Here is a 26,940-nt window from a genome sequence, read left to right on the forward strand (position 1 = left end):
CTAAATACCTAGGGTCTTTTGGGGAGATGACTCTAGACCTTACCATTCCGGCTCCCCAACTCCTCCCACCAGTCACACTGGAACTGGGCTCCACACGTTCCTTCATTTGTAGACTCCGGTTCTGAAGGGAACTTCATTTTACCAGACCTAATCAATGAACTCCAAATCTCCACTGTCCAGATGACTTCCCCTCTGGCCAACTCCTCCATCTACAGAGATCCACATCCAGGCCAGGTTTCCCAGACCATGGCACCTATAGCCTTACGCACTGGTCTTTTCCATGTAGAGAAAATCAATCTTCACATAATTTCCAGAGCCATCCATCCCATCATACTAGGTCTGCCATGGCTCTAACAGCATCAACCACAATTTGACTGATCTACCTTACAACTTGCTGGAGCCATGGTTGTACAGACTCCTGCTTGGTGCCAGTAGAAACTCCTCGTCCAATAACCTATGGCTTCCTTACTTCCAGGATTTCCTCCTCAGTAGGTGGATTCCATGGATGTCTTCTCAAAAAAGAGTGTTGAAGTCTTTCCTCCTTGTTGCATGTGCAACTGTGGCATTGAGCTCATCCCAGAAGCCACACCTCCACATGAATGGGTTTACCCCCAGTCTCTCCTAGAGACTCAGGCCATATCCGCCTACTTTCATGAGAATCTGGAATGAGGATTTATCTGCCCTCCTCCTCCCCGGCAGGGGCTGGGATCTTTTTTGTAGCAAAGAAAGACTGATCTCTCAGGCCATGCATAGACTACTGTGGCCTGAATGGCAACACTAAGAAGGAACTTTATCCATTACCTCTAATAGCAGTGCTCTTCAACCTTCTACAGGATGCCAAGATTTTCACAAAGTTGGATCTCAGGGGTGTAATCTCATCTGCATCAAGGCTAGTGATGAATGGAAAATCGCATTTAACACTTGTGACAAGACATTACAAGTATTTGGTTATGCCCTTTGGGCTTTGCAACACCCCAGCAGTTTTCCAGAAAATTATCAACGAGACCTTTTGTGATCTGTGTGGCTGTACACTTGGACAACATATTGATCTTTTCTCAAACCCTGAATTCCCACTGAAGAGATGTTCGCATCATCCTGCAATATCTGCAAGAGAATAATCTCTATATCAAACTGGAAAAATATCTCTTTGAACAAGTGGAGCTCCCCTTCCTTGGGTACATAGTCTCATGAGATGGATTTTGGATGGATCCTGCCAAGATAAAACCCATCATGGACTGACCTCGCCCTGTGGGGCCTCTGCCTGCCTCTGATCACTGCCTGGACCTCAGATATGCCTCTGCCGCCTGCCTCTAAGCACTGGATTCCAGATATGCTTGACCACTGCCTGCCTACAATCCTAGCTAACTAAAGTTCTTCTCTTTTGCCATCAGCAAAGACCCCACCTAAGACCTGCTGGCCTCAGCAAGCAAAGGCTCAACCTGAGAGGAACATGGGCTGGTATAGGTTAAGTTCCTGACTGATCTCTGCTTCGCCTGGCAGTGTTGCCAGATGGGTGGTTCACCCTATTGGGCTACTTTTTGTGAGTGGCTGTGGGAAATTTTGGGGGGTTTTTGGCTGCAGGATTTTGGGCTAATTTTAAGCATGTGCAGTTTTTTGGGTGTCTGTCAGTGCCTGGTCTCCGAAAATAACAACCAATGAAAAGGAGAACACTTTGTTGCAAAGACTGGCCAAGTTCACTAGCAAAGGCATTTCCCGTGCTGAGCTAATACCTTTCTTTCCATTTTCCACTATGCCAAGCCAGCTTTTGAGTGAAAGTCCAGGACTTAGAACCACAATATAAAAAACCAGCCATCAGAATTAGGACTTGTGGGGGATGTAGTTGAAGACTGGCTAACCTTGCATCTCTAAGTGTACATTACTGTAAAACTGGTAGCAGGTTTTGAAGTCTTTTACAAATTATTTAATTTTAGAACATTGCTTATTTTGTAACTACACTGTGCAATCAAATTCTATGACTATTTTCTTTTTTTATATTTACATATTTTATTTCTTAATGCATGTTTACACAAAAATGTCCTAGTGAACATTCCTCTCTTATAAATATTTGCATTCAGTTATTGTACATATCCAGGAATTCTTGGGTAGTAAATAAGAAGATTCTCTTACTGAATCCTTCCTATGGCCCAACGCAATGCTTCATGTATCAGCCCCATGCGTACACTGCTTTCTTCTCAAAGAGGGCTGCTCAACATTCTCTCAGTAGGTATGAGGAGCCTGGCTGAAACTAGAGAGAGAGGGCATTTACTGTGGCTACTCCTATATTTTGGAACTCTATCCCCGACAGAATTCGCTTAACCTGAAGGTTTTCATACAGATCATAATGGTAAAAACTGTTTTATTTCAGCAGGCATTCCTCTGATGCTATATCAATTTGATTAGGTCCTGCAACCGCTACTTTGTTAGTTTCTTTTGACAGATGTTTTTTTATGTTGTTTATTCTGAATTTTATTATGCATGCTGATTTTGTTCGTCACGTATGGTCTGGCAGCAGGTGTCAAATAAAGAAAAATTGTTTTTGCAACTTGTTCGTTTTAGGCTAGATTTTGTGATTGGATGGGCTGTAAAACCTTTTAGGCCTGTCACTCTGTCACCTGGGTCCGCCTGCCCTCAGAGAGAACCTGCAGGGCTCCTCCCCGCATTTAGCGTCAATATCGCCTTAGTCCAAGGGTCCACGGACACAACACTTCAGCTTTACTCTGTCCACTCTCCCTGGTCAGGAACAGCAAAGCTAATGTAATTAACAAAATCTCCATACAACAGCTGGCTGTCTCCCAAAATGTTTGCTTTATTTTCAGGTAATCAGAGTATTTACAAAAGAATAAAATGCTATCTAGTCTTGTATTAACAGGATTACTATAACCAAGCAATTGCCGATTCCAGGTAGTACAAACAAAAGGACAAATAACTGGCTCCAGGTCCAGTCAAGTGCAATAAGGTGCCACAATTTAAAACTTAAAACATATCATTTTATTTGGCTTTATATCAGCATCCGCATAAATTTATCTGGCTACCTCTGGAGGCATATTCAATAGTGCAGCTTAAATTTTTCCGATTAGCTTTAGGACAGCTCTTTGGCACGACCAAACTTAGGCCTGGATTTATCAAAATGCGGTAAGTACCGCATGCGATAGCAAAAGGGGTGTATTTTATGCTAATAACCTGTGCAAAGTTAGCACAAATTGCAATAAGTGCCAACCTGTTGTATTTCCTGCATTCAACCACTGGGGGACAACAGCCTAACACAATCCAAAGAGGTGTAGTTAAAATTGGCATTACAACTTTCTGCATGCAAAAATGCCTTATTGCATTTTGATAAATGACCCCCTTACCTGGCTAACTCAACTCCTCACAGTTACATCCCTGGAATGCTCCTAACTTAACCAGCTAGGTGCCCAAATATTTATTTAGCTGGATAATTTCTGAGTTATCTGTCTAAATGCTTTTGAATATGGACCTCACTGTACCTGGCCCAAGAATGAATTAGTGCTTTCCAATCAGTAGGTGTTCAATCTGGTCAGTTATTTTAGTTCCATTAATTCATCTCAGTCATGCCAAGCTCTTAGGATGAAGTTCACGCTCATCTCATTTGTGTTTTTTACTTGTTGAGCCCATCAGAGGTGGCTGCACAGCTGGTAGAATGGAAAAAAAAAAAAAACAACCCCCAAAGCATCCAGATTCTTCTGGGAAGGATGTTATAACTGGTTAGGTTTGTTGAAAGAGATAGTTTCACTTTGCCAGCTAACTGGTCCTAACTCCATGGAGGACTAGCTACAAATTGTGAATTCTCAAAGCAGTTCTTGTGCTGAGAACTGTATGCAGAATTTGACACTTTCAGCACAGCTCCAAAGGCCTGACTGCACTGCTCCCTGCCACTAACTTCTACAGGAGATCTTTCACAATGGCTTTCTTTTTCACCCAGCAATCAGAATCAGGGCTGGTTTCTGGCACCATGAGCCTTCATTTGCAGCTATTCTGGATTTTTTCCCCCTGTTTTTTTTTTTTTTAATGTATTTGTTTCCTCCTCCCTCCATTGTACCTAACCTGGCCACTATAGTGGTGGTCCCTGGGTGGGAGCCATGCTCCAGGGCTCCTTCTGGAATCCTGCAGTCATGGGCCCCGAATCCAGCTTCCAGGTGTCGTCCTCAAGCAATGGTCAAGACTACCACAGGGGCTGTGAACACTTCCTCTGCAACATCTCCAGAACCAGCCAACCTGTGGCGTGGAAGACCCGACAGGGTTACTTGAACCAGGGAGCTCTGGTATGGCACTGCACAGCACATGCTACCTGGCCAACCCTCTTTCACCAAGCTGAACTGCTCCAGTGGTTTTCCAGACCCAAACTCTTTGTCTCCTCCAAAAGTTAAAAGGCCAGCCGCACTGGGTCTCTCTTACTCCTACTGGTGGAAAAAAACACAAGAATAGGGATGCTAAAATATAATATCCTCCCATGGTTTAGAACAGGGGTGGGCAGTTCCGGTCCTCGAGGGCCACAAACCAGTCTGGTTTTCAGGATATCCCTAATGAATATGCATGAGAGAGAATTGCATGCACTCTGCCTCAGTTGTATGCAAATATATGTCATGCATATTCATTAGGATATCCTAAAACCTCGACAGGTTTGTGGCCCTCGAGAACTGGAATTGCCCACCCCTGGTTTAGAAGAACAAATGCCCAATTTAGGGGTCATAAATGAAACCAACAAAGTACTTTTTCCTGAAAATTCCACAATGAAGTGGTGAATGCTCGTGGGTCACAAGGGAGGGAGGTGGGGTGACGAGGGAGCGAAAGCTGGGGGCGGGGAGGTGGGGTGATGAGGGGTAAATGCTGGGTGCGGGGAGGTGGAGTGATGAGGAGTGAATGCTGGGGGCGGGGAGGTGGAGTGATGAGGAGTGAATACTGGGGGTGGGGAGGTGGGGTGATGAGGGGTGAATACTGGGGGTGGGGAGGTGGGGTGATGAGGGGCGAATGCTGGGGGCGGGGAGGTGGAGTGATGAGGAGTGAATACTGGGGGCGGGGAGGTGGAGTGATGAGGAGTGAATGCTGGGGGCGGGGAGGTGGGGTGATGAGGGGTGAATGCTGGGGGCGGGGAGGTGGGGTGACGAGGGAGCGAATGCTGGGGGCGGAGAGGTGGGGTGATGAGGAGTGAATGCTGGGGGCAGGGAGGTGGGGTGATGAGGGGCGAATGCTGGGGGCGGGGAGGTGGGGTGATGGGTGAATGCTGGGGGCGGGGAGGTGGGGTGATGAGGGGTGAATGCTGGGGGTGGGGAGGTGGGGTGATGGATGAATGCTGGGGGCGGGGAGGTGGGGTGATGAGGGGTGAATGCTGGGGGCGGGGAGGTGGGGTGATGGATGAATGCTGGGGGCGGGGAGGTGGGGTGATGAGGAGTGAATGCTGGGGGCGGGGAGGTGGGGTGATGAGGGGCGAATGCTGGGGGCGGGGAGGTGGGGTGACGAGGGAGCGAATGGTGGGGGGCGGGGAGGTGGGGTGATGAGGAGTGAATGCTGGGGGCGGGGAGGTGGGGTGATGAGGGGTGAATGCTGGGGGCGGGGAGGTGGAGTGATGAGGAGCGAATGCTGGGGGCGGGGAGGTGGGGTGATGAGGAGTGAATGCTGGGGGCGGGGAGGTGGGGTGATGAGGGGTGAATGCTGGGGGCGGGGAGGTGGAGTGATGAGGGGTGAATGCTGGGGGCGGGGAGATGGGGTGATGGGTGAATGCTGGGGGCGGGGAGGTGGGGTGATGAGGAGTGAATGCTGGGGGCGGGGAGGTGGGGTGATGGGTGAATGCTGAGGGTGGGGAGATGGGGTGATGAGGGGTGAATGCAGGGGGTTATGATGGCCAGAGGATAAATTAAGAGGGAAGAGGGTGATGAGGAGGGATGAATGCTGGGGGAAGAGGGCGATGAAGAGGGCTAAACAATGGGAAAGGTGGTGTGACAAGAAGAGGAGAATGCTGAGGGGAAGGCTGAGGGTGAATGCTGTGGGTTGAGGAGGAGGAGGGGTAAATGCTGGAGAGGTGGGGGGTGGCAAGGGATGAATGCTAGGAGGTGACGAGTCACAAGAAGGGGGTGAATTCACTGAATACTACAGGGGATGAGGGGGAAGTAAAAAGCAGATGCACATTGGGAGGAGCGTGGGGTGGGTGGGTGGAGGGTGTGCGCTTACGGAGACCCCTTATGCACATACCTAGCAAAAGCATCAGACTTCCACCAACCGATCTGCTGAATCACATCGCCCGATAGACCTGACAGTGCTGCAGAGATCGCAGCCCCAATCCAAAACGAGTGAGTCCCAAACCTTGCAGAGTCCAGCCCCAACGCGGCCAAGCAAGCCCTCAACACCGCCTCAAATTGATACTTCGTCAACAGCTTCAAGTCCCGGTGAACCAGAAAATGAACACCCCCCACAGGTCGAGTCTGCCCATATGCAATGCCGTTCGCTACAGGACAAGTACGCAGACCCAGCACAGGATGAAGCACTACAGAAGACGGATGAACACCCGAGCCATAGGGATCACCCGACTTGCAAAGTTGAGACTCCCCACTAACGACTGCATCTGACGCAGTGTCAACTTCTTAGCCCGCACATCCCGGGACACCAGATCCCGTAATGCTGCCACCTTGGAAGTCGGCAGACGCGAGGTCATCGTGACCAAGTCCAACTCGATGCCCAGAAAGGCCAAACAAGTACAAGGGCCCTCACTCTTGCCCACAGCTAAAGGAATCCCAAATTCCGCCGCAGTTTCCTGGAAACACTGCAACAACTGGTAACACTTCGTCAAAGACGCCTCCCCCACAAACAGGAAATCGTCCAGGTAATGAACAAGAGTAGCTATCCCGGTCCGCTCCGCCACCACTCAATGGACAAAGGAGCTGAAGGCTTCAAAATAGGCACACGCGATGGAACAACCCATAGGCAGGCACCTATCAAAATAGAATTCTTCCTGAAATCGAAAGTCCAACAATGGAAAACATTCGGGATGGATCGGGAGAAGCCGGAAGGCAGACTCAATGTCCACCTTAACCATCAAGGCCCCCACGCCACAACGACGAACCATAGCTACTGCCGCCTCGAAGGATACGTACCGCACCGAACAGAGATCCTGCGGGATGAGATCATTAACGGACATACCCTCCGGGAAGGAAAGGTTGTGAATCAGCCGGAACTTACCCGGCTCCTTCTTCGGTACTACAGCCAAAGGGAAGAAAACCATGCCATCCATCGGAGGGGTCGGGAAAGGACCCCCAATCCGCCCCAAAGCAATCTCGCTTTGCAACTTGGCCAAGACCACGTGAGCCAGTTTACGAACTGACGGACAATTGCTACCTCCACCCAACCCCACCGGACCCGCAAAGGGGATAGGAAATCCTTGTTCAAAACCCACCCGCAACAAATTAGCATCCACCACTATTGGGTACCTATCCAACCAGGACCGCATGGCGTCTAGGCGGACCGGGGTAGGAGCCACACTCGAAACATCACTTAGGAGGGTTCTTGGGAATGACTCCCACCCCCCGATCCCACCACCCAATCGCTTGGGACACTTGGATGCAGGGTGCCCCTGTCCACACCCGGAGCATGCATGCTGGAACTTGCAATCAGGAAAACTGCATCCCGAACGATTGTACTTCCAGCACACATCGGGGAAGGCAACCCCCGCTCGACTGCCGCCCCCGGAGGCAGCCCCAGACCGAAAGGACCGCACACCGGAGACACTAGCGGACCTACCCGCGTCTGCGGAGGAAGAAGACCCTGCCTTGGAACCCATCTGGGTCAACCACAACCCGACATCCCTGGTCCCCCAAGCCATATGCTTGTTTTCCTCCATTAAGTCGCGAAATCACTCATTGTAATCGAGCCACGACCATCCCTCGTACACTCTACTGGCATCCAAAATGGCATCAGCATAAGCAAGCAACTGCCCGTACTGAGAAGGATCATGATGACTAGAGATGTGAATCGGAACCGGAATCGGTTTGGATTCCGGTTCTGATTCACATGTGGGTATTTTTTCATCGGGCCCGATCGAGGTCTTGTTTATCGGCTGCACCCGAGCCGATAAACAAAAAACCCTCCCTGACCCTTTAAAACTAATCCCTTTGCTTCCCCCACCCTCCCGACCCCCCAAAAAACATTTTACAGGTACCTGGTGGTCCAGTGGGGGTCCCGGGAGCGATCTCCCGCTCTCGGGCCGTCGGCTGCCACTAATAAAAATGGCACCAATGGCCTTTGCCCTTACCATGTGACAGGGTATCCATGCCATTGGCCGGCCCCTGTCACATGGAGGGAGCACTGGATGGCCGGCGCCATCTTTAAAAATGGTGCGGGCCATCCAGTGCTCCTACCATGTGACAGGGGCCGGCCAATGAAACGAATACCCTGTCACATGGTAAGGGCAAAGGCCATTGGTGCCATTTTGATTAGTGGCAGCCGACGGCCCGGGAGCGGGAGATCGCTCCCGGGACCCCCACTGGACCACCAGGTACCTGTAAAATGTTTTTGGGGGGGTCGGGAGGGTGGGGGAAGCAAAGGGATTAGTTTTAAAGGGTCAAGGTGGGTTTAGGGGTTATTTTTGTGTGCCGTTTTTCCCGCCCTCCCCCAAAACAATAAGAGAACCTCCACGAACAATATCGTGGGGTTTTCCTATCGTTTTGGGGGAGCCCCCGATTTCTGACGATTTTGAAAATATCGACGATATTTTCAATCGTCCGAAGCCCGATTCATATCCTTAATGATGACCCACCACACTGGCCAGCCGAAGGAAAGAGCAGATCCAATTCAATACGTTACGCACCACCCGGCGATCTCCCCCCTGCGGCCTATCACCCCCCCCCCCCCCGCCGACTTTTCTTCACCTTCCTCCTGCCCCGGCAGCCCTCGAGTAGCAGGAAGATATCAATGTATTTTCGCTGCCTAATCTTCCGCCGAAGGGATCTCGGAACATCCTCCCACAGCTCCGATAAGCTGACGAGAGCAGGAGACCCCCTTTCCAGGACCTGTCCGAACCCCCCCCCCTCCCTGAGTACCAACGCCCCGCACCGAAACATCGGAGGATGCCGACGAGGAAGACGAGGAAGAGGAAGAAGAAGCGGAAGAGCTGGAGCGGGATCGTTTCTTCTTACGCCGGGACCGCTCACGTTTCTTAGCAGCCACAGCACTCACCTCCGCAGGCACCCCGACTGCAACCGGAGAAGCAGTGGCCACATCACTCACGCTGACGCTCGTCACTGTGACACCCATGCCAGACACATGTAACTCACCAATCTGACTGCTGGTACCACTGGATTGGACCGAAGCTGGAGCCTCGGAACCCGATGCATGCTGCCCACTGGTAGGACCACTCACGCCGACCGGCGCTCTCACAGGACCGGGCGCGCTGGCAGCCGCAGAGAAGGGATCATTGCGCCACTCCTCCTGTCGCAAAGGACCCGGCCCGTCATCCAGTCCGCCAGCCGGAGGAATCTGCGGATACATATCAGAAGCAGCAGCCACAGGCCCAGCCGACCCAGTACCACCCGGACACACCCGAGGCCCCTCAAAGAAGTAAGGACAACCCCGTGGACCATCACCCGAAGAGATCGGGGCCTGAATACCCCTCCAAGGACCCGAATTAACGCCCCAAGGTGGAACTGGACTCGCAACCGAAGCCCCAGGAGCCCCTACCCTGGGAAAACTGGAGGCCGTCCATCCAGGAGGCCCAACAGGGGGGGGCCTGACCCCCGGCACCAGCCCCCTCCGCCAAAGAAGAGCCCAGTGCAGGCCCCACACGGGAACAAGCCCAGCGCAGGGATCAGGCACAGGAGAAGGCAGAACAGCCTCATCCCCCTCAACTCTGCCCGCTGCAGCACCAGACAGCTCCGTGTGCACTGGCACCGGAGCGGCCGGCTGCTGACAAGGAGCGCAAGGGGAAGAAGAAGGGGCGGGAGCATGCAAAACGGCCCTGCTAGAGCCCCCTCCCTTACTGCCCAGCAACGCAGTCGCACCCCCTCCGCGCCCGGGAACGAGAGGCCCGCCCCTTAGTCGCGCTCACGCCAGCACTCACCGCCGGGCCGAACGCCTCCGTCCCCAAATCGCCGCCGCGGACACCAGGCTCTGCGCCCTCCAACACGTCTGACGCCATCGCCGCTTCCCCAGACGCCGTCACGCTCGCGATGCGCCGCCACTGGAACCGCCTCCGCCGCACCTGCTCGCCAAAAAGGAAGCCGCCTGAAAAAGAAAAACAAGCGCCAGATGCCCAGCCGCGAAGAGGGGCAGACCAGAAGGATTCACCTAATCCCTCAATCGGCTCCCTTCGCTAACCCCTCGGGAGCCAATCAGCTCCCTCCACGACGTGGTTCAAAGAACCACCCAATCCCGGTGCAGCAAACGGCACGTGGGGCCCGGGTGACCGTCCGGTCACCTAGAGGCTCCCCTCCCCCAGCACGGCGGCGGCCAGGCTTGCATCAGCGAGCCTGGCCGCCGTATTATACTCCTGGCCGGGCAGGCATGAAGCCTGCCCGACCTCTCATTATCAACGTCAGATTATTTGTTCCCGGTCTCTCCTTCTGCACTTGTTGCAGGCATTGCACTAGAGGAGCACCAGGCACGTCACGGTACAAGTCTGTGAGGCAAATGAATTCTGCATGTGTGTGTGTGTGTGTGAGAGAGAGAGAGAGAACGGGAAATCATTTCAGCATGCCAGAGAGGCAAAGTGCACATTCCTAACACACGTCTAGAAGAAAGCTTTTTTTTTTTTGGCCTGGCAGTTACCTCCAAATTCAATCAGAACCAGCTTCTACCAGGAAGGGCACTGTTCACTCCAATCCTTTTTTTTTTTTTTTAAACTCCCTTCTATTTTTACATTCTTCCTCCTAGCAGAGCCCTACCCTGCCCAGAGCAGCCCCCCCCCCCCCCCCCCCCTACCTTCCTCCAGATTCCTGGGCACGAGCCTCCCCTTCCCACCCCTAGAAGGAGGGCAGCACATCTTATCAGTGTCTGCTGACTTCGCTCTCAAGGCACAGGGTCAAGAGGTCTGGCAGACTAGGGACCCTCCTCCTCTCGCCATGAACCCCCCCCCCCCCTGCACAGGCCTGCAGAGGGGATTGATGCAGGTAAGAATGGCTTGCGATTGCCCTCCCCTGTTGGCAGGAATAGGAGAAACTGCGCTACCTCTGCCCGCGGGCTCCTGGCACAGGACTTTCTTGCAGGGGGCACGCTAGCTTCTTTTTTTTTGCCAGAAGTCGCTGAAGCACGGGGGGGGAGGGGGGGCAAGGGTTGCATACCCCGACTCACTCCCATCCCTGCCCGCATCGGAGACAGCCCCTGTGCCAGGGGCCACAGCTCCCTCCGGCATCCGACTAAGGTGAACGCTAAGAGTGGCTGTTGAGTGTTACCAGGGAACCATGGCTGGGACATCCCCAGCCCCAGCCACCGAGGGGGGGGGGGGGGGGGGAGGGAGCAGAAGCCATGGCCGGGGATTGAACTCCGCCGGGTCTCCGGCCTGGCCCTGCACTGGCTGGACTGAGCCTTGCCGGTCCCTACTAGAAGGCTGCTGAAGTTCGCACAGAAGAAGGCAAGTTCCCAGCCTAGAGAGAGAACGAGAGATGCACAGGCAGGAAGTGTACTATTGTTTGCCAGAGAAGCAGCGGGTTCGGTGTTGGAGGGGCTGGGTAGAAACGCGCTCTAGGAGGGGGGGGGGGGGGGCAGCAATCTGCACAGGCATTGCCGCTGCCTTCCCTCCCACCAACCAGCCACACACACCGGGCTGCAAACTGAGACCCCCCCCAGGGGCTTTGTACTACTGAAAAAAAACCGCAAAACTGGGGAAGGCTTTGCTTTTTTGGCATGCGGAAGGTTATCATTTCTGCGAAAGGCAGAAAGATTTATGGGGCAGGAACTCCCAAAGAAAAGGCTTGTCTCCAGATCCCAAGCTGGTCCCTACTAGAAGGCTAACAGAGAGCTGCTTGTGTTTCAGGACCCCCGAGGAGAGGGGCGGAGGGTGGGCAGAGCCTCCTCCTCCTTGGCCCTGCCCCTGCAACACCCTCGGTGCCACTCCGTGACCACCAGCCTCCCTCCCTCCCGGCCCGGCCGGCACAAGAGCGATCGCAAGGCTGAGGAAGGGAGAGGCACCGGTCCGAGGAAGGGAAGGAAAGCCGGCAGCCGCTACTCTGAGATTTGGGAGCTTTCCCTTGTTGCGCCCTGCTGGCCGGGGGGAAAAGCTGTGAAAGTTAGCAGCGCCCCCTTTGCTTAATCTCACCGCCCTCCCTCCACGTTTTGTTAATTTCAGGCTGCTTCGCCTCTCGCATGGGGCGACCTCGCCCGGGCGGCTTGCACCGAGAGCCGCCGCCGCCAGCCGCCGGCTCTCCATCCTGACGTCCGTCCCGGCCGAAGAGGACCTGCCAGCCGCCTCCGCCCCCTCCCACCACTCCCTCCCGTGCGAGAAAAGCCACAGCGAGCGGCCGGAGAGCGGCGGGACGGAAAAGCGCCTGCGATGTGCCCCCGCTCCCCCTCTCCGTAAGTGCCGCCTTATTTCCCAGCTACAGGGAGCCCGGGCTCTAGGGCTCCTTTCTCTTACTGATGTATTTATTTTAATTACGTGTTTTCTGGGAGCATGATGATGGATCTGGGCTGCTGAAGTTCGCACAGAAGAAGGCAAGTTCCCAGCCTAGAGAGAGAAAGAGAGATGCACAGGCAGGAAGTGTACTATTGTTTGCCAGAGAAGCAGCGGGTTCGGTGTTGGAGGGGCTGGGTAGAAACGTGCAGGAGATTGCCCCCCCCCCCCGGCGTATCAGGGGTGGGGGGGAGCAGCAATCTGCACAGGCATTGCCGCTGCCTTCCCTCCCACCAACCAGCCACACACACCGGGCTGCAAACTGAGACCCCCAGGGGCTTTGTACTACTGAAAAAAACCGCAAAACTGGGGAACGGTTTGCTTTTTTGGCATGCAGAAGGTTATCATTTCTGCGAAAGGCAGAAAGATTTATGGGGCAGGAACTCCCAAAGAAAAGGCTTGTCTCCAGATCCCAAGCTGGATTAATTTAATTTCTTTCAGTTTACGTGTAATAGGTGTTGCTGTATACCCATAGATTAATTTTCTCTGGGGGGAGCTTTTTGGTAAAGAGACAACGCAAATGGCACGCTGAAACGAGTATTTAAACAACATGGTCTTTGAACTGTGATGCCCTGAAGAACTTCAACTGGAATTAATAAAGGATGGTTGTAAAGTTTGAAAAGACCGGTTGCAGGAGAGCTGATGATACATTTGCAGTGCTCTAAATGATATCTGCAAAGTGCTTTTAATGAATAATTATTCAGATTGTATTGGAGACTGGGTGCTGGCATTTGGCTTTGAAAACTGCTGTGGTTTGATCAGGGCAGAGTGCTTTTAATTTTGGGTGGAAAACAGCGCCTGCAAAATGGGGTGACAGCACTCCATCATTTTTCATCTACTTGAACATAATACGTTGGATTTTAGCCCATTCATATTTGTAGAAATAAGGGTTAGCAAGAAAAATTATAGCTGATACATCACCTTTTAATCAGCCCAATATAAAAGGCATTGCCTATAACTTGTTAGTTTACCCTTAATAGAGATGTATTTTGTTTTTTTTTTTTTCATTTTGTGGTTCCGATGCCCCGCGGGTAATTCCGTTTTTCTGCGGTTTGGGAGGTTTTTTTTCATGACTCCCGAATTTCGTGTTAGTGCGCGCTATGGTTAGCACGTATTGGTGTGCACACATTAATATGAAATATTCATTTTTCCGAAATTTCGGAAACATTTCTTTCCATTTTGAGTGCTCCCGAACCATGACGAATTTGACAATTTTGTTGAAACTGTCCAATTCGTTTAAACGAAGGATTCCTTAATTCTACATACTTTAAAAAAAAAGTGAGGGTTTAGCAGAGAATCTCCTTTTATCTGGTATTTATGGCCTCCCTACCACCTAGGACCTTAACCTGCCCTGCAGGCAGAGCTGGAAAATGGATGTCCAGGCAAATCAAATACTTGGGGAGAGGCAAATGCTTACAGTCTGGTATCACTGTGGCTGCATTTCCTTGGCAGCGGAATTGTGGGAAGAGACTTGGCTCTCCGTTCTGGCACAGACCCGCCGTGTCCTTATGCCTTCTGTTCAAACTGAGACCTGGGGAATGTTTATGAGAAATGATACAAAGCCTCCCAGGAGCTCCAATGTCTGCTTTATTTGCAGAAACAGAGGTCAGTAAACAAAAACTTAGTAATGCCTTTTTATTGGACTAACATAATCCATCTCTCCAATAGCTGTCGGGCAAAGGGAGGGTTAGCTGCCCACAGCTGGCCAAGAAGTTTATTTCACTGCAACATGGTAACCTGCGCTAATGTTAGTGTGCGCAAGTTGGCCCCATCAAAGGTAATGGGACAGTGGCAGAGACCTTGTGGCGTGTTAACTCACATTAACATTAGCATGGATCACCGCAGTGTAGTGAATAGCCATCTAACGGGCCGATACAGTAAAAACGTGGGAGCGCGGGCGAGTGCGCGCGATACAGTATCTTAATTTATTTAAATTAGGCCCGGCGGCAAAACTTTACAACCAGCTAGCACGTCCCTAGCGCCTCTTTTTTGACGGAAGCGGCGGCTGTCAGCGGGTTTGACAGCCGACGCTCAATTTTGCCGGTGTCGGTTCTCGAGCCCGCTGACAGCCACGGGCTCGGAAACCGGCAAAATTGAGCGTCCGGTTTTCAACCTGACAGCTGCGGGCCCATTTAAAATTTTTTTTTTAAAATTTTTTACTTTTTTAAACTTTCAGGACCTCCGACTTAATATCGCCATGATATCGCCATGATATTAAGTCGGAGGGTGCACAGAAAAGCAGTTTTTACTGCTTTTCTGTGCACTTTCCCGGTGCACGGAGAAATTAGCGCCTACCTTTGGGTAGGCGCTAATTTCTGAAAGCAAATTTGTGCAGCTTGGCTGCACATTTTGCTTTCTGAATAACGCGGGAATACCTAATAGGGCCATCAACATGCATTTGCATGTTGCGGGCGCTATTAGGTTCGGGGGGGTTGGACGCACGTTTTGGATGCTCTATTACCCCTTACTGAATAAGGGGTACTGTATCAGCCCATAAGTTAGTGCAGTAAGAAGGCATCAGATCACTTTATTATTTTTGTTTGTCAACCTTTTATTCCTATGTGTGGCAGCCATGCTACTCTTATGTGATCTAAGGCAAAATGGAGAGGGCGAGCCTTCAGGTTGCAGAGGTCACCCGTGTTCGTGTTTATCCAGGGTAATAAAAAGCTAACGGCCAGACACAGCCTGCATGTCTTTTCTCCTCCCTCCCGCTCCAACCATCTCGGCACCCTTCCGCTCCAATCCCTTTCCATCCTTAACTGATGCTAGGGACCATGAGAGTTCAGGAAAGTTTTCACTTTTGCAAGCACTTCTGCAAGCCATTCAGCTTCCTACGGTTCTTATTCTTGATACACTGCTTGTAAAGTGGAAATGCTGAGGGCGTGCCGTGCAGGAGCATGTTCTTTTCATGGGAAGGCTTGTTGGGACAGCATGAATAGGCATGTCGTAAAAAAATGACAAGGCTTTTCCCAAGTTTATACTACCGGGCTCTAGTGTGGCAGAAATGCTTTGTAAGCTCAGTGGCCACGTAACTGCCAGGCACGGAAAGCTGGTGGCCTTGCTTAATTGTTGTTTTTTTTTGGTTTTCTGTTGTTGGTGGAAGTCCTTGGCATGGCATGGTTACATGGTACGACAGAGCTCAAAAACCAGCAGACAAATTATATTGCAAGACATGCAGGTGCTATTTGATTCTTGGATATCTGTTGCTGTTCTCATATGCAAATAGAGACAGATTTTGAAGGTACGCGCACACGTAGGACATGCAGAGAATATGTAGTGATGCATGTTCATAAACACACTTGACAAGTAGGAAACCACACAAGCCTCTCCCTCCTTGTATTTATATTTACTTTCTTGATCTGCTGTCAGCTGGGCAATCAAACCTTCCATTGGATCACTGTGAGCACTTGTGCGTGCACTGTTTAAGCAGCGAGAAGGCCAAAGCGAAGTTCAATGATTGGGGCTTTGTGTAAATCCAAGTACAGAGTGCAGGCTGGCTGGTGCCGTCACAGGCCCAGATTTGTTATGGCCAGGGCAATCAGTGCGCTGGTGAGACCGAAAGACAACTATTGTGCTTATTTTTTCTACTTTCCTGGTGCGCTTATCGCAGGCCTCCTCATTACACCCGGAGAGAGGCCCAGTCAGAATTTCAGAGCAAACTACAATATGCAACTGCTTTAATCAGACGTCATTGCCTTTTGGCTCAGTATTGATTTATATAACACTTTTTTCAGGCACTTCAAAGTGGATTACATTCAAGTTCTGTAGGAATTTCCCTATCCCCAGGGGACTCACAATCTAAATTTGTACATGAGGCAATGTAACATAGAAACATAGAAATGACGGCAGAAGAAGACCAAACGGCCCATCCAGTCTGCCCAGCAAGCTTCACACATTTTTTCTCTCATACTTATCTGTTTCTTTTAGCTCTTGGTTCTATTTCCCTTCCTCCCCCACCATTAATGTAGAGAGCAGTGATGGAGCTGCATCCAAGTGAAATATCTAGCTTGATTAGTTAGGGGGTAGTAGGGGTAGTAACCGCCGCAATAAGCAAGCTACACCCATGCTTATTTGTTTTAACCCAGACTATGTTATACAGCCCTTATTGGTTGTTTTTCTTCTCCCCTGCCGTTGAAGCAGAGAGGTATGCTGGATATGCATCTAAAGTGAAGTATCAGGCACATTTGGTTTGGGGTAGTAACCGCCGTAACAAGCCAGCTACTCCCTGCTTTGTGAGTGTGAATCCTTTTTTCTTCTCCCCTGCCGTTGAAGCTATGCTGGGTATGCGTGAAGTATCAGTTTTTCTTCTCCCCTGCCGTTGAAGCAGAGAGCTATGCTGGATGTGCATCGAAAGTGAAGTATCAGGCACATTTGGTTTGGGGTAGTAACCGCCGTAACAAGCCAGCTACTCCCGGCTTTGTGAGTGCAAATCCTTTTTTCCACATTTCCTCTTGCTGTTGAAGCTTAGAGTGATGTTGGAGTCACAGTAACCATGTGTATGTTTATTGAATAAGGGTATTGTGTCCAGGCAGTAGCCATCATTCTGGCGAGTCACCCACTCTTCATTGGCGGCCTCTTGACTTTATGGGTGGGTGGAGGGTGGGTGGTGGGTGGAGGGTGAAGTGACTTGCCCAAGGTCACAAGCAGTGGGATTTGATCTTGGTTTGCAGTCTGCTGCTCCAACCACTAGGCTGCTTTATGCAATTTTGCAAGTGGAAAATACTAAGCATGGTGTTACCGGTGGTGTTTGGCTTCATCACTTGTTCTGCAGAAGCGTGCAGCAATGTGCTATGCCTGTTCTGTTAGTGTGTTGGCAGCTGTGCTCTCTGATGGCTGCCCAGAGATGTCTGATGAGACTGAAATAAATTCTGGCATTTCTCAAAAAGAAGGATTTCTTGGAAAAGCCTAGTGGAGACCCCCTGAAGTGCTCTCGGATTTTCTTTTCTTTGAGTGCGGACCCAGAAGTTGTTTCCGGCTCCATCGGAACTGGTCCTTACTGGGGGCTCTGATGTCTGCGTGCTCACAGAGATTATCCCTCCATTTTTAAAGCCCTTCTCATCAATCCCATTCTTGACACTGATGTTTCTTGGCCAGGGGTCATGCACCATTGGCTCCCTCTGAATCTTCAGTCACATGCACCTTGAGCCTGACCAGTTCGTTTTTAAGCCCCGACTTGCACTCTGCACCCCCCCCCCCCCATCTCTCTCCTCCTCCGGGTGGGGGTCTGGTGGTGCTGTGAGCACTGCCCATATCGCTAGCCAACCTGAAGGATCGAAACTGACCTTGCGTCTTGAACTCTGATCTCCCACATGGTAGTGGACCATCAGGGTGGCCTGTCTCAGATGTTCTGCCTTGCTGTATAGGACTCCCAGTCTCTCAGCAGCTTGCAATGTGGGTGAGATCTTTCCTTTTATCCCTCTATTCCACCTTGCTCCGGACATTTCTTTCCTTTTTTTTAAATTTATCTCTCTGTCAGTGATGTAAGGTCTTGTTCTCCACTTTATATTCTGGATTTTCCATGTCAGATTTTCTTTTTTTTTCCTACTGTTTCAACAGATGTAGATGTCAGGTATCTAGCAGTATGGGTTCCTGAAAATAAGAAGCAGCCACCGTTTCCCAGATTTATTTGAAACGGGCCCTATCGCAGGCCAAAATATGCTGGTGTCCCATTTTCACCATGGATGCACTGACACGGTGCCAGGGTGTCTGACCTAACCACAGCTTCCCAGAAGTCCACAATTGTTTCTCTCACCAGGGATGCATGACGACAGCACTCTTGTGTGTGTGTGTGTGTATTATGAACACCTGCGAATGTTGTCCTGACTCTTCATGGTGCTACATCTTCAGTTGCAGAGCTGCCATGATCTTTCTCTAACTCCTTATTGCAGGAGTGACTCTGCTCTTTCTCTCGGCAAAAGGCTTCAGGGATGCAGTTAATAACCAAGGTGGCACAGGTAAAACTAAGCTCCCATTCCTCCCTACTGGAATATTTTTCTCTGAGAGTAGATCACTGGCATGATGAGACGTTTCTTCCCTGCACCCTTCCCAGCTGCAGCTCCCTGCCCTCCACCCACCACCTCTTCTCTGCACAAACAGATCGCCAGCATGAAGAGAGTAAGAGAGAGAGATTGAACTATTAAGCTTGGTATTCTCAAAATCGATTCATCTTTTTGGAGCATGACTGCACTTTTTGTAGGCGTTGCAGCCTATTTTCAGCAAAACATTGATTAGCACTTGTCTTGGAAATTGCTCTGGATCACGCTCGATGCAGCCTTTTGCTGCTATGCATTGTGCTAGGAAGTCAGAGTCTCTCCCCTGTTTCTGAAAAGGGCATGGAAAGCCCAGCATTGTTTCCCCCTCAGCTCGTCCCTGCTGCCTCCTGACCCGCCCCATCCAGAGTTGCTTTTCTTCTGGTCGCTGTCAAAGGTCATCGGTTAGTAGGGATCAAAGCGCAAGGAGACACTCTCTGAGCCTTTTCCAAAAAAATAAATTGCAGTTTACGATTTTTATTTCAGCCAAAGGTTTTGACGGTTCTCCTTCGGTTCTTAAGAGGATTTACTGATACAGAGCAACCTGATCGGGGATGCGGCGGGAACGTCAGCCCCTGCTCCGCCCTCGGCACCTCCCAGCAGCGGCTCTTCAAGCCGGCGCTGCCCCTTCCCGAGGACGGGTGCGAGCTTGCCTGCCGCCTCGTGCGAGCCACAGAACGAGTCCCAGATTTGTGGTGATTAATGGGCAGCCTGCAGAGCACGGCCAGTTGGGCCCCCGCTTTGTGCACACAAGCACCTCCTCCTTTTCTCTCCCCTCCTTTGAGTCCCCCCTCCAGCTTCTGTCCCGTTTCCAAGCTGAAAGAGACAGTGGATGTGACTCACTCTGAGTTACAGGAACAGCAGTAGTAGAGGGAGCTCAGGCAGCCACCCCAGTCTAGAGAGGGGGGGGACATAAACCCCCATGAGCTCCTCACAATGGATCAGCTCCCTTCATGTACACGTGCAGGAGAAGGGGGAAGGGGGTGGGGTGCGGGCAGCCGGCTCAGCTAATTATCTTGGCTGCCAGAGCTCCTTCACTGCTGCTGCTCCCATAACTCAAAGTGAGGCCCGTCCAGGGCTCCGTGCACACGCTCCCTGTGTCATTCAGCCTGGGAACAGGACAGAAGCTGGAGGTGCTGTGTGCAATGTGTGTGCTGCACCCAGATATCCGTGCCCTGCATGCTGCACATTCACTATCACAATCCGGGGCTCCTTCTCTAGCTATAAAGAAGAGGCATGAAGATCCTACAGCTTTAACAGCCTCCACTCATGTCTCTTGTCCTTAGGTGCTAAGAGCAGAGCCTAGGTTAACTTTTCCTTGGCCCACCTGATCAGATCTGAAGGCACGTCAGTGAGCCATGGCACGCTGGTTGGGATACACCACTGCTCCATACCAAATGAAGACACCAGAAAGCAGAAGGTTGGTAGATTCTCATCGCATGAGCGCTAGGTAATAATAAGCACTCAAAAGTTGGGGATGGAAAGAAGGAGGCAACCAATGGCTGTGCTATAAAAACGGGGCTCAGTTTAATGAGCATGAGGGCAGGATTAAATCTGAGCTTTACTATAAACTGGCTTGCTCATCATGCCAGCCTTTTATTTATTTTACTTTTATATTTCTATTTTGTGAATCTCCTCACTCTTGGTGAGATCTGAAGTGATTTAAGAAAACAATGCAAAGAGCATACAATAGGATAAACCCACACCATTATTCCCTTTCTTATCCCATCCTGCTCCCAAACTCTCAGGCCGATTCGGTACAGCGCACCATTAGCCCCCATTTGGACACGTGTTTTCCACGGTCTATTATTACCCCTTATGCAGTAAAGGGTAATAGCGCGTGGAAAACATGTATCCAACCCCCCCGAAACTAACAGCGCCTGTAACATGCAAATGCATGTGGATGAGCCTATTAGTTAGTCCCGCGCGATATAGAAAGTAAAATGTGCAGCCAAGCCTCACATTTTACTCTCAGAAATTAACGCCTGCCCAAAGGTAGGCATTAATTTCTGCCGGCACCTGGAAAGTGCACAGAAAAGCAGAAAAAACTGCTTTTCTGTACACCCTCCGACTTAATATAGCGATATTAAGTCGAGGCCCCAAAAATAAAAAAAAAAATAAAAAAATCTTTAAAAAAATACCAAATCTGCCCGCGGCTTGGAAAACGGACGCTCAATTTTGCCGGCGTCCGTTTTCTGAACCCGTGGCTGTCAGCGGGTTCAACAACCGACGCCGGTAAAATTAAGCGTCTGCTGTCAAACCTGCTGACAGCCGCTGCTTCTGCCAATAAGGAGGTGCTAGGGTCGCGCTAGTGTCCCTAGCGCCTCCTTATTAGCGCGGGCCCTTATTTGCATACAGAATCGCACACCCAGGAGAGTGGCCTGGGCGCGCGTTGGGAGAGCAGGCGCTCGCCTCGGAGCACTGGCTCTCCCGTGCATTTTACTGACTCGGCCCGTCTGAGGGGTAAGCCATGCTCATTGAGGGCCATGCTATGCCCTTCTGATGCTCCTCTCTCTCTCATACCTCCCCCCCTCCCCCACCATCTAGCCATTGCTACTGCCAGCAGCACCACCATCCCCATCAGCACTAAGCCCAGAAGAGTGGGGACTGATGGGAGGTGGTCAGCTTGCTGACATACATGATATAAATAAGCAACCGGTTTTGTCCCAAGTGTTTCCAAGTATAGCTGCAGAGGCAGTGACAAGAGCCGGGCACCTCTTCGCTCCCACAAACAGAATTGCTGAGGGCAGGAAGGGGGAGGGAGTGTCTGCTACATGCAGCCCTGCACAGAATCACTAGGGACGGTCCCTGCTCCATGGAGCTTGCGATCTCTCGGTGCCAAGACACAGACAAGGCAGACAAAATGAAAAGGCATTGAACAAGACAGCTCTTACGTGGTGCTCTGCATAAGTGGTGTGCTGACAACTGCTGGATTTGCATCCAACTTCTTGTATTGATTTGTCAGCTTTGTTTTATGCTATTTGCTCTGGTTCTGGGAAAAAGGGAAGGCAGGCTGTGGGAGTCTCTCTTTTTTGTAGTGTCATCTTGACCTTTTGCCCTCGCAGTAGCAGCTGGCTAGGGTGAAGGGGGTCTCGCAAGAAACCTCTGTCATCTTTCTGATTTATCTCTAAGGTTAGATTTTTTGATCAGTTGACAGGGAAAACAAAATATTTTCCATGGGCCCTTCTGTAGATTTATTTGTGGGAAGAATTAAAATAAACTGCATTTGAGCAGCATATATATGCGGCGGTACATCTCAGCGTCATTGGTTACAGTAGACCAAGTCAGCCCAGACTTTCTGGGCAAGTACGAGGAGAATGTGTGGTAGCATACGGGCCAAGCAATAGTGCTTGTGTTTTCCGAGACTTTCTGGGCAAGTACGAGGAGAATGTGTGGTAGCATACGGGCCAAGCAATAGTGCATGTGTTTTCTGAGTCCAGTATGGTGAGGTCTTAAGCCCTGTACAGAATGGATTGACCTGCTGTTTTTAAGAAGACCCCTCGATGCGCGGCAAGACATTACGCCAGCTCAGGGGCAGGTGTAGAATTCGACGGGTTAAAAAGTGCTCGGCGCACAGCGGTTTTTTTGCATTGCAGGTAATAGCTAATAGCCTCGCCTACATGGCATCTGCACGTGATGACGAGTGCTATTAATTACGCCTTTGTTTGGACGTGCGTTTTGGAGGCGCTGAGCCCCTTATTGCATTGGGGGTTATGGACACGTCTCCAACCGCTCGTTAACCTGTGCGCCAAGATGGGCGCACTTTATTGGATTGGCCCCTCTGGGTGACACTAGGCAAGTTGCTTTATCTCTGTGTACCTCAGTTTCCCACACTGTCAGTCAGTAGTTAATTTTATTTGTCACATTTATAGCTGTGTTATCTCATATTCTAAGCACCTTACAACAGTAAAAACATTCATAAAGGTATAGGTCTTCAGACATGTAGAACAGATAGTGACACTGCTTCCTATCATTGAACATATCTAGCAAAACAAAAACCGGATAATGGTTCTGCCTATACATCTGCCAGCTTCAAACAGCAATCAGAACATAAATTAAATAAATGAATTAAAAGCTTTCTTGAAAAGGAACATTTTAAGAATCTTCTCAAAGGTTTTAAACACTGTTCCAAATGAATAGACTTTGGCAGTTCTTTCCAAAGAAAAGGGCTGACTACGACAAATAGCTTCTCTCTGGATTTGACCAACCTCTCACAACATTAACTCTAGGAACATCCAAGAGGCAAGACCCAGCGGAACGGAGACGGCTGTAAATGGTCAACAGGTTGCTAATACATAGTGGTAATTCTCTTTGTGTTATGAATCCAGGTTACAGTTTTGAACCTGATCCTCCATGTAACCGGGCGCCACTGTAAAGAGTACAAACACGGAGACAGGTGGTCATATCAAGCGCTGCCTGTAGTAACGTTGTCCCTTCTTCAGTCTAGCCTTGGAAGCTTTCGTGTTGTGCCAGAAATTTATTTATTTATTTATTTATTTAAAAGAATTTATATACCACTTTATAAATTAGTTTTTTGTCAAAGTGGTTTACATTGGAGAAAATACTAAAAGAAAAGAATAAAAAGAAAAAGGTAATAAATAAATAAAATTAAAAGTACATAAAATTACTTAATAGCTGGAACGAATTCCAGCTAGAAATAAACACGTGTTTACTAAAGTAAATAAAAATAAAACTGTTGCCGTGGAACTTTACTAATAATATGGGAGGAAGGGAAGAGGGTAGAGAAGTGACAAAATGAGTCCGAAAGCTAGGGAACAGATGGGAGACGAAAGGAAGGGAGGGGAAACGAAATGAAAATGAGACGGGAAGTATGATGGTGGCTGTAAATGAAGTAGTGGAGAAGACTTTATGTTTGTCCCCAGAGGTGGATCTCTGTATGTGTCTGAAGTATTCAGGGCACTGTGTTTGGGTAGTGGGCACCCAATAAATAACGAATAACTTACTAGTTTTGCTGCTCTGGAGCAGAGGAGTTTCATGTTCCCTGGAACCTGTGGCTCATTTACAGGATGTGAAGGAAGGGAAGGAAGGTTTCATTTTTTTTAACAGGGAAATGTGCAGAAAGATTCAGTGTCCACACTTCTTTGATGCAATCACAATTTTTATATTCAGACGGCTACTCCACAGTGCATTAATACAGAATTTATAGTACAGAAGGGTCCCCCGACACGGACCCGTGTTTCGCCACCAGGCTGCGTCGGGAGGGACGGACAAACAAAATCTTTGTTGTTCTGAATTCAGTTTGAAACATTGGCGTCACTGGGAGAGCCAATGTTTGAAACTGAATTCAGTTTGAAACTGAATTCAGAACAACAAAGATTTTGTTTGTCCGTCCCTCCCGAAGCAGCCTGGTGGCAAAACACGGGTCCGTGTCGGGGGACCCTTCTGTACTATAAATTCTGTATTAATGCACTGTGGAGTAGCCGTCTGAATATAAAAATTGTGATTGCATCAAAGAAGTGTGGACATTGAATCTTTCTGCACATTTCCCTGTAGACTGTTGTGATTTTGTGCATGCAGCAGTGCTCCTATTCTGCAATTTTCATTTTTTTTAACCCACTTTCAGTACGGTTCAGGGAGAGCTGTGCTTATCCCTTTTCACATTTTTTTGGAGTTTCTCAGTTCTTGCCAGCAGAAACTGATGCAGAGCTATTTCCGGAGGCCAAAAGGAGGATTAAACCCTCCCTGTCAGTACAAAGACAAAGTTTGCAAAGGTTTTCCTCTTCTCTTATTAGGCGCATCGTGTGAGTGATGTGGTTTTATAGAGGGCTGCAAGAGGGAAAGAGAGAAATCCCCTCACCTTGCAGATCCTGGGCTTGCGTTGCTGGGGGCCAATGCTACAGCTTGCAGGAAGCTTGCAAGATTACCTTCTCCTCTATATATTCCCTTTTTTGTGTGCATTGCAATCTTTCTTTCTTAGCTCTCATTTCCTCTTTACTGTGTTCCACTATTTACTCTTTTTTTTTTTTTTTACCTAAAGAAAAATTTTGTCAAGTCAGTGCAGTGATGAATCCGGTTGCTGCGAGAGCTTGCTCTGCTTGAACCCTGTTTTTTTTTAGGCTCCTGCCATTACCAAAACTCGAGGGGGTTTCTAGAACAGAAACAACAGAAGTTACAAGGAGTTAAAGTGCGAGAGGCAGAGACCGAGCTCTCCCGTAACACCGGCGCATGATCACCCCTTCCACTATCTCAGTTTGACTTTGACCCAAGAAGGATTTTTCCTGCCTTCCCAAGGTTAGAAAGCTCCTGACAAGCACCCCCCATCTACCTACATACAATAAGCTCCTTCAGAGCTGGCGTGACTGAGCATATTAACTGACTGATAACTTTGTTTTTTTTTTTAAATCTCAGCAGCTAAATGTGTGACCAGTGCAGTGAGTTTTCCAGAACGGGTAACTCTTAGCTGTGTGTTGTACAAACAGAAAATGTGGACGTGTCTGTTTTTCTTGAAAAAAACAGTTTGGCCATTCTAAAGACTGTTTTCAGAGCTAAGGATCTGCGGGTAGGTTGGTTTTGTTAGCTTCTCTTGATCCCTTACCCAGAAGGGTAGACGTTTTAGTTTTCTTTCAGTGCAGAAATTGCCCCAGAATGAAAATAGCGAAGTATTTTCAATGGGAAAACCGCCAGCGAAAACCTGGAGCAGAACTTCAATACGTCTTCCCCATAATGTCCCGAGAGCTCTCTTTTTTTTTTTTTTTATGACTACTTTAAAAATTTTGCATTCAATATCCAATTAAGTAGAGGGGCTGTACCTTTAGATTCATAGTGACTGGGTTACCCCAGTGCCTTCTTGGAAGCACGGTGCAGTCATGCCACTGACCATCACTCCACGGAGGTTACCCCAGCGCCTTCTTGGAAGCGCGGTGCAGTCATGCCACTGACCGTCACTCCACGGAGGTTACCCCAGTGCCTTGGAAGCACGGTGCAGTCATGCCACTGACCGTCACTCCACGGAGGTTACCCCAGTGCCTTGGAAGCACGGTGCAGTCATGCCACTGACCGTCACTCCACGGAGGTTACCCCAGTGCCTTCTTGGAAGCACGGTGCAGTCATGTCACTGACCGTCACTCCACGGAGGTTACCACAGTGCTTCATGACCGTCTCGCCGCCTCTGTGCTTAGCCCACCTTTCCTTGAATCCGGTTACCGTTTTTGTCAGTAGGATCCCGAAAATAAGGAAAAAAAACCTGTTTGCTGTCTTCTTACACCTGCCTGCTCCCTGAAGATGGGCTGTGCTCCCTTTTCTGTAGGCCTTAGCCAGCGTTTGGAGCTAGTGTTGCCAGTTCTAAAGCTGAACCACCTCCTGTGTGACTTTACAGCCCCCTCGGGACCATCTTGGACAGGGCTGGAAAATATTAGGAAACCCTTGGCACCAAGCGACAATGTTTAGGAGCCAGGAGGCATGGCGAATGCTCGTTCTTGAGTGCTGCAAACAAGTCTGGTTTGCAGAACAGTCAAATTAGGCAAATAAGCCTGGATATTGATGCAAATGTATGAAATGATGTAGCAAATTTTCAGCTTGGAAATCCCAAAAACTAGCTCTGTTTGTGGCCCTTGCGCGCCAGAATTCCCTTTCTCTGAGCTAGGATGAGATACACTGCTTCTCATCCCCACTGTCCCCATCACCATCTTTCCCTGCGTTGCTCCTGTTCTCCCCTGAATCCATCCCTTTACAGAATACCCCTCTTCCCCTGAGCCTCATGTTGCACCTTTCCCCCCCCCCTCTGACTCATATATCCCATGGTGAACCTCTCCCCTCCCCGCCCCCGATCCTATCTCTCCCCATGGCACATCTATTCCCCCCCCCCCCCCCCGCCAATCTCTCCCCTTGGGACATGTCTCCAACTTGAACCCATCTCTTCTCACGGTTATCATCTATCCCCCGACCCCCATCTTTCTCTTCAAGGTGCTGTCTCCCCCTTTCACCCATCTTCCCTTTCCATCGTACCTCACCTTCTCACACCATAGATGGTAAGTTAGAAGGCTGGCAGCGCTGGGACAGCATGGGTTGAGGGAGAGATTTCTCCTCCTGGATCCCTGCAACTCCCCCCCTCTTCCCCATGCACACAGGAGAGGGAGGAGATGCAGGCTGGGTGGAGGGGACAGACTCTTGCTCTCTCTTCCACATTGCCGGCCTCCCAACTCTGTGCCTGTGGCCGTGTGGAGGATGGGAGAAGCAGGGCTCTCAGCAGCCTCGGAGCTTTTCTTTGGTGGCTGGCCCTGGATGCTCCTCCTTATTAACCGGCCCAGCGTACCAGACCACCTTACCTTTGGGCAGCAGGGCCAA

At 50.0% G+C, this 26,940-nt stretch overlaps 1 protein-coding gene across 2 annotated transcripts in view; it reads left to right on the plus strand.

Annotated features, from left to right (window-relative positions):
- The first annotated feature begins 12,042 nt into the window (after positions 1-12,042).
- CHST3 (carbohydrate sulfotransferase 3) overlaps positions 12,043-26,940 on the plus strand; it is a 151,109-nt gene continuing 136,211 nt past the window's right edge. Inside the window, exons 1-2 of one of the 2 annotated variants that reach the window (XM_029609277.1) lie at positions 12,043-12,510; positions 19,923-20,056. The gene's annotated coding sequence lies outside the window, so the exon portion shown is untranslated. The remainder of the gene's footprint in view (positions 12,511-19,922; positions 20,057-26,940) is intronic. The other variant, XM_029609278.1, reaches the window with a different exon arrangement.

Source organism: Rhinatrema bivittatum, chromosome 7 (genome assembly GCF_901001135.1).
Source record: "Rhinatrema bivittatum chromosome 7, aRhiBiv1.1, whole genome shotgun sequence".
Taxonomy (NCBI): domain Eukaryota; kingdom Metazoa; phylum Chordata; class Amphibia; order Gymnophiona; family Rhinatrematidae; genus Rhinatrema; species Rhinatrema bivittatum.